At 49.8% G+C, this 12,422-nt stretch overlaps 1 protein-coding gene across 4 annotated transcripts in view; it reads left to right on the forward strand.

The window, feature by feature from the left end:
* Positions 1 to 515: 515 nt before the first annotated feature.
* Positions 516 to 12,422, forward strand: part of HIPK2 (homeodomain interacting protein kinase 2) — a 121,049-nt gene continuing 109,142 nt past the window's right edge. For 2 of the 4 annotated variants that reach the window (XM_042889632.1, XM_042889634.1), the window contains exon 1: positions 516 to 695. The gene's annotated coding sequence lies outside the window, so the exon portion shown is untranslated. The remainder of the gene's footprint in view (positions 696 to 12,422) is intronic. The other 2 variants (XM_042889633.1, XM_042889635.1) reach the window with 2 other exon arrangements.

Genomic DNA, 12,422 nt, shown 5'->3' on the forward strand with positions numbered 1-12,422 from the left:
CCCTCTGCCGGCCGCGCCGCCCAGCGGCCTCGGGCCCCGTCAGCCCTCCTGCGCCCGGGCCGCCTCCAGCGGCGGCGGGCGGCCCAGGGGACCTGCGGCGGGCGGGCGGGCGGAGGACGACATGGCCACCCCTCCGCCGCCCGTCCCCGCCCCGGCGCGTACCTGCCGGGCCGGGCCTGTGCCCCCGGCGCGGCCCCCGGGCAGCCGTCCTGCATCGCCCCGCGCGCTGCTATTCCCGTCCTCAGCCCTCCCCCTCCTCCTTCTCCTCCCCCCCCCTCCCCGCTCCGGTGGGATTATGCGGCGATTTGCGTGAACTTCGCTCCGCGCCGGGCTGCGTCCAGCCGGGGGGCGGCGGCTCCGCTCTCCCGGGGCAGGGGCATGAGCGGAGCCTGCGGCCGGGGCTGCGGCCTCGCGGCGCCCTGCCCGTCCCCACGGCTTCCCGGCCCCCGGGCAGGGGATGAGAGGGGAGCGGAGGCCGCGTCCCCCCGCGGCTCCCGGGAGCGATTGGCCGTGCCGCACCGCGGCGTGTGCGGGAAGTTTAGCGGTGCCTTCGCGCATCCCAACTTCGGCTGTGGCCTGGCTGGAAAACAGATGGGGGAAAGGAATAATGCCCTGAACGGCAACCTGTGAAAAAGAATCCCTTGGAACTGCTGCAGAAAATCCTAGAGGGTCTGCGGCACGTCTGGAGGCCTGAAGTAGGTGGATATTCCCAGGCACAAGAGCCGGAAAATAGCGTGGGGGGGTGGTGGGGATTGCTTTATGTGTTTCGTGTTGCAGTGTGCTTGTGGGTTAAATTGTTTCTGGATTGCTGAGAGGGAGGCGGAGGAGGGGTTAATGGCTGTGACTCCTCTCCTGCTTGCCGTGAGAGGTCCTTACAATTCCCTGAAATATCACAGCGCATAGATAAAAACTTACTTATCGCAGGGGATGTAATTTCCTCCTTGGAAGGAGATGAGGGCCGCCATCCTCCTGCCATCTGCCTGCATCCCTGCGCCGGAGCATTGGCCACTGTTATGCTGCCGAGCTGAGCGTGAGGGTCAGCGCTGCGGCGGATGGCTGTGCTGCCATCGTGCTGGGGCTGCGGGGAGCTCCTGGGGTGCCAGGAGGACAGGGGTATGCAGATCTGTGGCTTGCAGGCTGCAAAGCGTGGGCTTTTCTATGGAAAACGTGCCCTGGGAGGAAAGGTGACACCTGGAAGGCCTTGTGAAACGGTTTCATTGGAACTTTGGGTGAGTGTAACAGAGCACACACAGATCTCCGGCAGCTCATGGTGTTTGGATGAGCATGGTGTGTGTGCACCAAGCTGCCGTCTTAAATGCTAGCTTGGGAAGGAGAACGGAGCCCCGCCTGATATTAACAGGCGAGGCATGATGAATAAATAAATATCTGGTCTGAAATCCTCCTCCCTCACTGTGCTTTAACCATTCTTCTCAAGGAATTCAGGGGTTTTCATGTTCTCTCCTGCCTGCTTTTCTCATTCCATCTTTTCCAAGCATTGCAGAGCTGAGCGGTAAAATGAAAGACATAAAAACCTCCCCAGTAAAATACAACAGAAGGAACACCGCTGCGCAGTGTGTGACCTGGATTTGGGTTGTGAGCCGTATGGGGATGTGCACAGGGCTGGAGCACAGGCCTTGGTGGGTATGATGCCGCACAGCCCCTGCTCAGGGGCCAGGTCAGCACACTGGGGCTGAGTGCTGGGAGTGTGGCTTCGAGGGGAAGCGGCTGGCCTAGACAGGTGAGCCTTGAGCTACTCTTGCAGCCACATTGCCCTGGTCTTCTGGCACCCTTCAGAACCAGGTCTTTGAATGGTGTTTGCGTGCCTTAACCTTTATTTGCAAAACAGTGATTACCTCTGTTTGGGTTTAGTTCCTTTTTGCTTTGCTTCTCATTCCTAACAACTTCGTTGCAACTTGCAGTGTATTTTTAGCAGCAGCGTCGGTAGTTTTGTATGTGGGCGGCTTATGGAATTAATATCTGTAATATTTGTAAATTGCACCTCGCCACTGGTGCCACTGCAGGAGCTGCGTGCAGAAAGAAGCTGCCTGTGCACAGCTCCTTGCTGGGTTTTGGAGGCCTGGAGCACCCTGACCTCAGCTTGTGAGGGCTCGGATCCTGCCTCGCACCAAGGCTCCAGAGCAGTCTAACCTCGCTCATGGGTCATCACATCTTGTGAAAATGTACAGAGCTTCCTTGTCAGCCGGGCGGCACCAGTGACACCAAGGAGAGGTCCTTACCCCAGAGGTTCTGTGCTGGAATGATAACTCGGAGGCACTTCCTGTTTATGGAGCAATAACCATAACTTGGGCTAAATCAGCGCTGGGACCAAAAGCGTAAGTTTTTATTAGCTCAGGATAACAGGAAGCCCCCTCCAGTTATAATTAATCTTATCGTGCTGCAGCGTTTAGTGATTGAATGTTTTTTAGATGTAACAGTGAAAAATGTCATTTTATTTTGGGAAGCGGAAATGGCTGTGACCAGGGGCACGCCAATGAGCAAGGGGCTCTGGGGCAAAGGGAGCTGATGGCAGTGACCGGCCGGGGCCCTCAGACCCAGAGCAGCACAGGCTCCTGCTGGCAGGTGACGAGGAGCTGGCCATGCACCCTGAGTGTGTGGACTCTGAAGTCCTCCTTGGTGCCTGCCCCAGGTTTGAGCTCCTGTCACCCGCTGGAAGGTAGGCCATTTGCTCAGAGGCGAAGTATTTAGGAGGCTGATGGAATGAGCTTAAGTTTTGGTCACATCCCAATGGCTTGCAAAAGTAGGTAGATGGTTCTTCAGGAGGAGAGTCCTGGGAAGCCAAATAGTAGAGGAGTCAGTGACCTGGGAGCAGCGGTCAGTCTCTGTCCCAGCAGTGGTCACTGTGCAAAGGGTTTTGGTGATGGTCGTGCCAGACAGTGAAGTCAACAGCTGGTACACCGGCATGGGGCTATGCCATTGGTGTTTCATCAGCTGTGAGACAGCTGAGAAAGGGACTTTGCAGGGTACATAACAAGGGGAAATGGTTTTAAGTTGAGAGAGGGAAGATTTTGGTTGGATGTCGGGGGGAAGTTCTTTACAGAGAGAGTGGTGAGGTGCTGGAACAGGCTGCCAAAGAGGTTGTGGATGCCCCGTGGTGTTCAAGGCCAGGTTGGATGGGGCCCTGGGCAGCCTGGTCTAGTATTGAATGGGGAGGTTGGTGGCCCTGCCTGTGGCAGGGGGGTTGGAGATTCATGATCCTTGAGGTCCCTTCCAACCCTGGCCATTCTGTGATTCTGTGGTGGGCTGACAGCTATTGCGGTGTCCCCATCACTGTGTCCAAAGAGGAGAAGACGGATGGGAGGTGAGGCCGGGTATTTTTGCAAGTTCCACCCTTTTCCTCTCTGTTCCCAATTTAAGAAGATATTTTAAGGTCTGTGCCTAAACTTAAGCTCACAGGTGGTGCTGCTGACTTCATTAGAATTGTTTATGTCTTTAAAGCCGACCACATGCTTAAGTACTTTTCTGACTCATGGCCTCTATAGCTTAATCAGTCCATTTATAAAAATGAGGCTGTTTCCTCACCCTTACTAGGAAATCTCTGCCCTCTGAATGTGAAATACTGTTTATATGTTGTTTTTCTTCTGACTTTCAGGAGGTTAACTAGTGGAAAATAAGTAAGAATTAAACACTATTTGGAGAAAAAGTTTTCTCTTCATCTGTTTCCATATCCTAATGTGGACTTGGGTGTTTAAGCATGAAGCCTTCTTCTTTGAAACTTATGGTCCTAGCAGTACAGGATTCAGCTTTTATTTTGAAAACAAATCCAGGGGATAATTTCATCTCAGAGAGGATATTTCACAGTTTATGGTACGGGGAGAGTCGAGGCGTGTTACTGCTTCCACCTGCTCACAGCACAGTGGCACAGTGTGCACCTGTGTCTTTCATCTGGCCACATCAGGAGCTGATATCCTTCCTCTGGAAAGCATGAGGACAAGTATTTGAGGATACTGTTGCATTTGGATAGCTTTTTGAGTAGGGTAACTTCTGCAGCAGAAATTGCTTTTGTAAGACTTGCCATCTTGTAAGTAAGTAGAGAAGCAGGCCCAGCCTTCCCAGGCTGGTGAGGGAATTGCCACATCAGAATATTTACAAGAATAAGTTGAGGTCAGGGCTAGAAGAATAAAAAACCATGCCATTAGAATGTATTTATTTAATGGAAATAGTAATAGTCTTTAATACTGTGTGTATATGCAATGCCATGTATGTTCATTTATAAAGAGTGGCTGTCTAATCAAACCATTGACAGCATGCTGAAGAACAGCATCTTCTACTTATTCACAGTATGGATATAAAATGGCCAGCAGGAGAGAAGTGCCTTCAGATGCCAGTCCTGGGTTGCCTTGGGCTCAGCCTGGTCTCAGGGAGGTACAGCACAGATAGGCAGTGTGGCCAGTGGAGCTTTGTGCATTTTACCCTGTCTAAGTTGTGTACTGCAGCAAGCTGGGGGTTATGCTGGGTGAGGGAAGTGTAGGTTGTTCTCTTGTTTTTCTCCTGGTGGGATGTTTGGTTGGACTTGCAGGAGCTCACTTGTTACTCATGCCTTGTCCCCAGTTCTACTTGTTAGTGCAGGCACTGGAAGGCGTCTGTCTCTGGTAGGATAAAATGAGGACAATCACTTGTGGTTCCTATTGCAGGAGGGAAAGGTCACCCCACGACACAGTGAGATTTGCCAGAGAAACTTGGGGAACTCGGAAGGGCAGTGTTCCCTATCCATTATAACCTTTGAAACTTGAAGGCACTGTCAAGACCTGGAACAAGAGTGTTACGCTGAGGTAGCCTACAGACTGATGTCTCCTTCAGTTCTGAAGGCTGACAGGTTTATCTTACTCTGTGAGCTATGTTGAAGTGCCTGAGAAACTTAGCTCTCACCAAAATCGTAGTAAGTGGATGCGCAAAGACTTAAAATAAGTTGTTCCCTCTCCTTCAAAGCAGGATGTACTACTGTGCCAGGTGTGCTTGCCAGCATGTTCCCTAACACACTCATCCCCCTGTACAGCAGTTCTGCAGCCTGGGCAATCACTGCCCCTCGCTGTGATTGTCAGCATAAAGTTTTGTTCTCCTCTGTAACTCAGCTGTACTTTTCTTGCTACGATTCATTGCTCTACCAACAATAGCTGTAGAAAAAACAATTCTTTTTTCTTTATTGTGTCTCTCCTCGTTTTTGTGTTCCTTAGGTTAATCCTTTTTCAGACCTGTCTTTCAGCTGTCTCTCCTGTGCCTTGTTTGGTGGAGTTCTGACCATTCTGGCTCCCTGCGTTCTTTCCAGTAGGCCCACATCTCTTCTGTACAGCACTGCTGGATCCCAGTGCTTTCCCCAGGGTTCACTGGCTACATGGAGCAGTATTCCCTCTTGTGCCTTACAGATGGTGCTCCTATTTGCTTTGCCTTGTGCACCGCAGCATCATTCATCTGTGTTTAGCTTGAGATGTTCCATGGCTTCAGCTCCTATCTAGAGATCTGATGCCTGGTGAGCTTTTTTCTATGCTGCATGTGTGAAGCTAGCTGTCCTGTTTGAATTCCATCCTGTCCTTCCTCATCTGTCAGGACTGTTTTGAGTTCTAATCTGATTGCACTGACTTTGCAGTCCCTTCCTGCTTGGTGTCACCTGCCAATTTAAAAAAAAGCACAATCTGTTTCTTCACCAAGATCAGCTTTATTTTCCACTTTGCAGTCCCAAATAGAAGTCTGAGAAAAAGAGACATTGTTTTATTGAAAAAGAAAAAAAAAATCCTGCCCCCCCAAATATAGAAGCAACTGGGGGGGGAAAAAAAACCACCCCACAAAGCCTTGACATTTATTTCACTCTTCCTGTCTTACTGTTCTGTGGTGCTTTTAAAGTATTAACAATTATTTTTGCTGTTGTAGCACCAGTGCCAGAGAAAAGCAGGATCTCATTGTGCCAGGCGTAATGTTGACATAATGTGATAGATAGTTCCCACACGACAGAATTTGCATTTTGTGTAGATACAAGTACAGGAGAGTGGATAATGCAGACAGCATTTGTGGAGATAGGAAAACACAATGTAGGGAGTTTCGTATGTGTTTTTTACCAGGTTTCATTTGGGGAAGGGGAGGATGGGCTGAAGGGAGGGAAGAAGTAAGTAGGTCAAGGGATAAGACAAAGGAGGATGAGAGAGGCAGGTGGGGGAGAAAGGTGATGGCAAGTGACTAACAGGAGAGATGGTCCCTGCTAAGTGTAGGGTTTGAGGCTGTCATAGCCAAGGCTGTCAGGAACAGAAAGTTCTGTGAATCCCCGAAGGTTCTCCTGCTTGGGCTGTATTTGCAGCTGTTCTTAGTAACTTTGGTCCCTTCCAGGTTTTTTCCCTGGGGTTGTCTCTAACATCCTTTGGAGGGAAGGCAGGCAAGGGCAGGAGTTACCACCTGTACCCTAATGCGCATAGGCAGGAAGGAGTGGGTAAGGATTCCCCTGCTAGAGCTGAGGCCAGAGGCAAAAATGATGCTGTAGCATTCCCGGAAGATCTCTGATGCTGTTCTCCATGCTGGGGAAATTCTGATCTGGATGAAATGAGCTGAAATATCCATACTTTTCATTGATCTGAGATTCTTGTGGTTTCCTCCTTCACTGCCACTGCCCTTTCCCTGATGATGGCAGCTAAGCAGGAAGAATGTGATCTGCCATCCTCACTCCTCCTCCCTGGCAGACCCTGCATGCTGCATCCTCCTGCGGGCAGATGCCAGCACACGATGACGGCTTTAAGGGCACATGTGGCTGTTGCACCCTCTTTCCCCGTGCTTGCCCTCTCACCATCAGTGCAGGTGAGTGGAATGGCTGCAGGCACAGAAGCAGAGCCACCTGTGTGTGGCGGTTGCACCAGTATCGTGCCCTGCACAATGCGATACACAATGTGGCTCTAAGGCAGGGTGTGCTGTGAGCCTATGAGGCACCCTGTGCTGTTTTCTCCACTAGCAGCCCAGGTATATCAGGGTGTTCAGCAGTGAGTCTGGAAGATTATGTATTTTTCTCTTGGGTGAAGAGAACAAAAAAAGCTTTTTCTTGCTTATAGTTTGGGGTTAGGGCGTTTATTTGCTACTGGATGTGATCCAGTGGATTCAGCACCTTGCTGTTTATTTTTGCTTGAAGACGCAGTTTTTCTCCCAGTCAAAGATCATAAAGGCACAGGGAGTGGCGGGAGGCCAGCAACTCCCCGGCTAGGAGCTGCAGTGGCAGGGTATTAGGCTCATGCTTCTGGGGGGAACTTTACAGCAGATGATGGAGTGGGATGATGGAAGCCTGGACTCAAGCAGCAAGGCTCAGAAAACAGCCAGTCCAAGCAAACCTGTGGAACATTTCAGAGAAAGTTGAGTTTTTTGGGAACCTCCTATAGCTTCCCCAGAATATTTTTACTCATAGGCAAAATTGGTAAGCATTTTTATTTTTAAAACGCGGTTTATATTCTGCTTCTATCTGTGGTAGCGTCAGTGCCATCGAGGTATTTGTCTTTCCCCTTTTGATGCTTGCCATTCCTGGAACGTCTCCTGCTCAGCAGCTGTTTGTAGGTGGTTTTTTTCCTCTCCCATAGCCATGTACCTTTCCTTCCTGTTTGAGGCATCCATAAACCTCTCATAGTGACATCATAGCTGTTTCCATAGCAACAGATTATGATACTAGAACAGAGGATAATATCAAACAGGAGGAGGAAGAGATAAATTATGGTGTTTGTGTGCATGTGTCTGAAGGCTTGATTATATTCCTACATCTCATCCGAGGATGTTGTCTGCCCAGTTACTTCTCTGTTTATCTTACATGCCTTTTAAAGGTTAGAGGAAAGCTCAAAAAAAATAAAGAAGATATAGAGGTCAGAACAATACGGACACATTTTTGATCGTTTCCATGTAAACCTGGTAGGCTGAGATTTATTTTGTTTATCTCAGCGGTAGCTCTCCCATGTCCCCTGAGAGTCATCTAGACTGGAAAAAAACTTGGAAGTGCAACAGTTCCCTCGTGCAACTTCACTTTTATTTTAATTTCCAATTATTTATATCCACTGGCAGTCAGGATCCCAAGTCAAGGATCTTTGTGCTGCGCATTTTCCAGAAGATGGATGAGTGGAACGTTGCCCCAGAGAGCTCACAACCTGTTTATGAAAGGGTGCAACAGGTGATCAGATCTTCCATGCCTGCCATGGGGAGAACAGGGAGAGGTACACAAAAGAATATCAGCAGAAGTGTGGCCACTGGAAGAAGCTCCAGCCTGCCCTGAGCATGGTTGTGGCAGAGGCAGGCTGAGCCTCATCTTTAGAATCATAGAATGTCCTGAGTTGAAAGGTACTCTTAAGGATCATTGAGTTCAACTCCTGGCTCCGCACAACTCCACCCAAAAATCAGGCCACATGAATGACCCAGGGTCAGGATTTTACAGTGGAGTTTCTCTAAGAGCTGCGCTGGAGGGCCTTGGGGCTCTCCTGTGTGACCATCTGGGTTCTTTCTCCGAATGGAGCTGACAGCAGCAGGACTGCAGTGGGACACATCTGTGTTGCTCCATGCTTACGCTGGTGGAATGGCTCTCTGCATAAAGCACGAGGCTGGAGGTGAAGGACTTCTAGCTGAATGCATGGGGTTTTATTTTGTTCTCCTAGGCAGCATTTACTGTTGACAAATTCCAGAGAGTTTGGCATGAATTTTCAAGAGGTCTCTGTTTTGCTTCTAAATAGAGGTAATTTCTAGCCACTCTCCTTGCTTTCCTATTTTGATGATTGACTTTTAGAGGCTGGAGCTAAAATTGCTGAGAAAAGCCTTGTAGATATGCTCATAGCTCTGTGTGCACACAATCTTTAATCTTCCTCTCAAGACAACATTTCTGGGGAGTAAAGTAGCTATTACTAGCCTTGAAAATACCTATTGTAGGGTCTGGTCTAACACGGCAAATCTGTTGTGGTGCTATCGAGCACATGAACAATGGCACAAAGTTCTGATCCTGCACTTGGGCTCTCCGCTGCTGCAGGGAGAATTGTAGGCTAGGGACCTCTGCAGAACAGGATCAGGTATGACTGCCTCAACCTGAAGCCATCAGTGCTGCTAACTCCCAGATAAACAGCATTGTTCTAGTGTTCTCCTTCAGCTATCCCACCAGCCTGTCAGAAGGTCACTGAGTGTTAGCTGTCAGTGGAAAAAAAAACAAGTAATATGTAACATATTGGCTCGCTTTAGCCATGCAGTGGGGTAGGTGAGTACGTAATGAGGTTGTTTCCGCGAGGGCGATTTGGTGCCTTGCGGCAAGACGTGCCCTGGGTCAACAGAAGAGAAACACGCAGAATCTCTCTGGCTTCTGGCAGGCTGCTGATGGGCTTTGTGGCCATGTTGAGTGAAGAGTTTTTGGTCCAGCTCATTGCAGCCAGGCTTGGAAGATGTTGGCAAGTGGGAGGAATTGCATGAGGCACTCGAACACTGTAACGCTGTCAGGGGTTAAAGTTATAAAATGCATGAGCACAGAACAGCTCAACAGGAGTTAATAGTTAGGTCACCTTCATGGAAGCATACTGGAAACCAGCACAGACCACAGAGGACTGGTTTGGTGTGCTTCCCATGCACAGCTCGCATAATGACAGGCTCCTGTGCTGTGTGCTAGTGCTGTTTCTGAGCAGGCTGATAGCCCTGTCCTGCAGAGAGCCGATTGCTGCAGGCAGAACTCATAGGAATGGGGCAGCGGGGGCTGCACCGAAGTCCTCTGCAGAGAGAAGGGAGATTGCAGCCTTTTCTCTGAACCTGGATTTAAAGGGGGATAATTCCTGGCTGCAGCCAGCTTCAGGGCTCCATGAAGAAACCCAAGACATAATAGTTCCCCCAGGGCATGTGTCTGCAAAGCAAGTGGGGATCACATTTAGTCATGAGTAAAATTCCTTCATTTCTTCTGACGCTTCCACTGGCTCCACCAGAAACCTGCCTTCCCATCAAACTCCCCCTCTGTGCTCTCAACATCAGAGTGTGGATGTATTTAGCAGGCGGGGATAAGAAACATGTTGCAAACCCCATTTAAAATAGCTGCACCGCCTGGCAAGGACATGTGAGACGCAGACACAGACGTACCCCATTGGTGGTGACAATACTTTCCTTGCAGTGTCATTTTCTCATTCCTTATCTGAGGCTGTGAGCACCTGGATAATGAAAGCGCAGCTTCCCAATGCTTGTGCTGTCTGAAAGCACACATGAGTTGGAAGGGACTGTAGGTATCGTTTGTGTGAGAATACAAGGGAAAAGTATGCATGTATGTATGCACATGTGGGATGCTTCCCTTGTTTGCAGGCATATGAAGGACTGCAGACACGTGTGTGGTGTGGCTGCCCCCCCTTTGTTTACTGAAGTCTTCCTTCTGCAAGGAATAAAGAAGGGAGCTTTATAATAAATATAAATTAGGCCTCCTGTGTGCTTGTGAACTGTCTCAGCCTGCACAGGAGGAAATATACACAAGGTGAATGCAGGGTGTTTCTGTAGAGCGATGCTGTGGCAGCGTGTGCGTTGGCAGGAGTGCTGTCTGCAGTCTGTGCGTAAGGGGCTGTGTAGCCTTTGCGAGCATGGAAGGCTGTAAATCACAGAGTGTTCAGGAGGGGACACTGCCACTCTGCCTGTAAAAGGCAGGGAAAGATTTTGAAGCAATGTGACTCTTTCAGGCTGAAGAGTTACTAGAAATCCAAGCTGAAAAGAAGAAGAAAAAAAAAAAAAGGTATAACCAAGCTATTTTGGCTGGAAAGGATCTGTAATCCACATCCACCAGCTCGTCTCCATTCTGACGCAGAACAGCTGCACGCCTGGCATCTCATACACACCTCTCCCAGCATCAGCTTTTGGCGGCCCTGCTGAACTGCTTTCTGGGTCTGTCTCCAGCTCTCCTAGCACTTCTCGGTTCTGTCCTGCTGCATCCTCAGTTATTTCAGTCTTGATGTGTTCCTACATTGTAGCTGGCATTTGTATGCAACGCAGTATCTCCTAGGGATTCTGTACCCATTTAGATGTGTTGAGCATACCGCTCATAAAGTATCTGATGTAGGTGGGACCACCTCAGTGAAGTAGCTGTATCTGTTTCAGTATCCCTATAGAGAGGTGTCTGAGCCTTCATTTTGCTTAAAGTGAACCTGTGCTACCATGAAGCTCTCGTTAGGACTGGGCTTGCCTTCAAAGTTCTTTGGTGGTCCTCCAAAAACGTCGCTGTTTCCCAGGGGAGTACTTGAGTCATTAACAGTCCCTGCATTTCCTCTTAGCCAGGAGGGACTGAAGGGGTTTCAGGAAGAATCTTTCCTGAAAGGCGACATCTTCCTTCCCTTACAGAGGTCTGCCACAGACAGACAGCATGTCTCCTGCCAAAAGCCCCTGCCTGTAGGAAATAAGGTGGGGAGAAAGAAGTTGGGATTTGGGTGAGTGACGAGGCAGGGCAGGGCTTCAGGTGGGGATGTCTCACTCTTTTGATAGCGGGTGCAATAAAGCAGATGTTTGTGGCCACACTGGGAGTAAGTTAGGAACATGTTTATGTCATTTGGCATCACTGGTACAAGTTGCAGGTCATAGATTTTCATTATTTTTGGGTTTCATTGTTTTCCTGCAGCAGCCATCAACAAATGAGAAGGTTTCCCAAATGTGTTGCAGCTGCAGTTGGTTCTCCTGTCTCACTCTGTGTCATTGTAGGACTCACAAGAGGGCTTGGGCTTTCACTCCTCTTCTGTTTTTTGTCTTCTCCCTTCTGTCCTCACCAGCTTCTGTCCCTCTGCTTCCTTCCCTCTACCACAGCCCTGTCATGTTCAGTCATGCTTGGCTGAAGGTTACCAGCCCACTGGAGGCCTTCATGGCTAAGGACGTGGTGAGCCACCTGTTGAGAGCACACTGGCCTTCCATGGGAGTGGGATCATCTGCTGCTGGCCTCTCGCCCCGCAGGGCAGTGGGTGTGTGGAGGAGTGCAGGCGTGCTCATGTGGCAAAAACGCTCCATGGTTACCATGAAATGTTTGCTAAAAAGGCAGATATTGGGAGGGAAACCAGGTGCAGGGAGCAGCAGGCTCTCCTGATGGTGCCAGTTGTGTTCTCTGGGAGTGTAGGGAAGAGCAGTGTTGCTCTTGCCCTCCTTGGGGCTGATCTATGGTGTGAGGCTTTCCCGTTTTGGGGTCATAGGGGGCAAGCTAGCAGCAGAGGAAACCTAGCCCCATGTTGTTGGCTGAGCTATACTTACGCCCCTTGTAAGCTCCGATTTGGAGGCTTATGTGGACCTTCAGTGTCACATGGGGATGCTGGCAGGCTGTGGGGCTGAGTTTCACCCTGTGTGAGCCACGACAGCCTACAAGGAGGCTCAGGTGGCTACACAGGAGACCCCAGCAGAGCTTCTTGTCCCAGCACAAGCATTGGACTTGGTCAGCTTTTAAACTCTAGGTGTGATTAATTGTGGCCAGCAATTCTGACCTCTGT

The sequence above is a fragment of the Lagopus leucura genome, unplaced genomic scaffold (genome assembly GCF_019238085.1).
Source record: "Lagopus leucura isolate 7727_CA_CO unplaced genomic scaffold, USGS_WTPT01 Super-Scaffold_100159, whole genome shotgun sequence".
Taxonomy (NCBI): Eukaryota; Metazoa; Chordata; class Aves; order Galliformes; family Phasianidae; genus Lagopus; species Lagopus leucura.